Source organism: Cebus imitator, unplaced genomic scaffold, assembly GCF_001604975.1.
Source record: "Cebus imitator isolate Cc_AM_T3 unplaced genomic scaffold, Cebus_imitator-1.0 Scaffold3, whole genome shotgun sequence".
NCBI lineage: Eukaryota > Metazoa > Chordata > Mammalia > Primates > Cebidae > Cebus > Cebus imitator.
This window is the reverse complement of record NW_016107318.1, coordinates 1,261,868-1,264,250: the sequence shown is the minus strand read 5'-3', so window position 1 is coordinate 1,264,250 and position 2,383 is coordinate 1,261,868. Positions and strand designations below refer to the sequence as shown.

Sequence of the window (2,383 nt, the reverse complement as noted above, 5' to 3'; positions counted from 1 at the left end):
CATGATAAATATATGCAATTTTTATTTGTCAATGTTTTTAAAGCAGCAACATTAAGAAAAGTATGTGAGAGGAAAAGGCCTCATATTTAATATTACCTATTTAGGAATCAAAATTTTCCTTTCAACTACAACAAATTTCACCAGCAGCATCTTCAAAGGTGTTTAAGTAGTTCATATGTTATTTGAAACTGTCCTTTTCTTCTTAGTCCTTGCTACAAAAAATTTCCCCTATACCATTTAACCTAGTGAAATAGTTATGCCATAGTAGGCATAAATAAACTCACGTAAGTATGTTTGTGTTTCAACATTCACTCTCTCTGTAAGGTAGAAATTCTTAGAAACAATTAAGAAAATATTTCATCAACGTGGCACAGATAATTCCAGACCAAAGGAAATAAATAATCTTATGTGTTCGTGTGAACAGATAGTGATAGTCCCAAGAAATGAATTAACTAAATTTTAACAAACAGTATAATTATTTCTGTTAGATATTCCTTAATCTCATCTATGAAATAGAAAGGAAAGAAATGCCTTCCTACAACAGGAAGAGCGAGCGAGTAAGAGGTTTAAAAAAATGAGATGTGTCTCTTTTCTGGTCAGGGCGCCGCGGGAAGCCATAGCAGCAGAGTCTCTCGCGACGCCCTGTAGGGGGCAGTGCGGGAAGTCCTGCAAGGCAGCCAGGGCAAGCGCCGGAAGTTCCTGGAGACGGTGGAGTTGCAGATCAGCTTGAAGTACTCTGACCCCCAGAAAGACAAGCGCCTCTCGAACACTGTCAGGCTGAAGTCCACTCCCCGCCCCAAGTTCTCCATGTGTGTCCTGGGGGACCAGCAACACTGTGACGAGTGCAAGGCCGTGGATATCCCTCACATGGACATCGAGGTGCTGAAAAAATGTCAACAAAAATAAGAAACTAGCCAAGAAGCTAGCCAAGAAGTATGATGCATTTTTGGCCTCAGAGTCTCTGATGAAGCGGATCCCAGGAACCCTCGGCCCAGGCCTAAATAAGGCAAGAAAGCTATTTTCCCTGCTCACACAAGGAAAACATGGCAGCCAAAGTGGACGAGGTGAAGTCCGCAATCAAGTTTCAAATGAAGAAGGTGTTACGTCTGGCTGTGGCTGTTGGCCACGTGAAGATGACAGATGAGGAGCTTGTATAGAACATTCATTCACCTGGCTGTCAACTTCTTGGTGTCATTGCTCAAGAAAAACTGGCAGAATATCCGGGCCTTATATATCAAGAACATCATGGGCAAGCCCCAGCACCTATATTAAGGCACCTTTGCATAAATTCTACTGCTACCAAAAAAAAAAAAAAAATTTTTTTTTCTTGAGATGTTTTTCAGCAAAAATAATTTTAGCACCTGTGTCATCTCTGGGATTTGTCTACATACCAACCACTGAGATAAATTGGAGAGTAAGGTGTGGTAGAAGGAAGAACAACTTAAATATTTCTAAATTTTAATTATTCTGATTTAAAAGACTACAAAGTTGAAATAGGTCAAAATTAAAACTCGGGGAAAATTGCCTTTTTTTATGTATGGGAAATAAAACAGCATCAGGCAAAATGGGGTTTACTATGTATCCAAACTTTATTAGAAATCAGCTGTTTCTAGGGAGCTAAAACATTTTAACTGGTGCCAAGAGAAAAGAAGGGAGGAGCCCTTTTATTTGGAAAGAATAATGAAACTAAAGAGTTGCAGCCAAATTTTGAAGGGGAATCCAAATGCTGTTTGGGGAAAAATGACTAAATGAATTACCAGCAGCTGTTTGTCACCTCCCAAAGCTCTGTTGCAGAAAGACATTACTGAATAGCTTTTATAATCTTTTTTTCTTATCCTTTGCTTTCAAATCAAGTCAGGCAGAATATAGTTAAAGGCTTAATTTTTACTGAAATGTTCTGTGTGAAATTAGACCTTCTGAATCCAACTTTTCCCAGTGCCTTTTTTTTAAGCAGTAAGTAATCAGTGTTTAATTACTTGACTTTTACATGGTACAACCTTTGAGACCTTGCTGACTTACTGAGGCTTCAAGGTGTATTGTTCAGAATGTTCAAAGACCCTGTATGTCTTGTTAGCATTAACAATAGTAAGATTAGAAATGGAGAAAGTGGACTGTGACATGCTCTTTGGGTACACCATTGCACACACGATAAAAGCCTCAGATTATTTGACTTCTGATGTTACTAGGCACAAGGTAGAAAAGGAAACATAATTTTGTGCTTATGTTTTTACTTATGATTGCAGTTTTGTTACTAATGACTGGAGCTTGAGGCCTTCAGATGAAAGATATGTCTTGTGACATATAAAATAGAAAATGAAGGCAAGAGTTGGCAGAAATTTTTAATCTATGAGAACAGACAAATATATAATTCAGAACCAAAATA

General features: G+C 38.1%; 1 pseudogene; it reads left to right on the top strand.

Moving 5' to 3' along the window:
* Positions 1–579: 579 nt before the first annotated feature.
* On the top strand, positions 580–1,272 carry LOC108305763 (annotated as a pseudogene).
* The last annotated feature ends 1,111 nt before the right edge of the window (positions 1,273–2,383 follow it).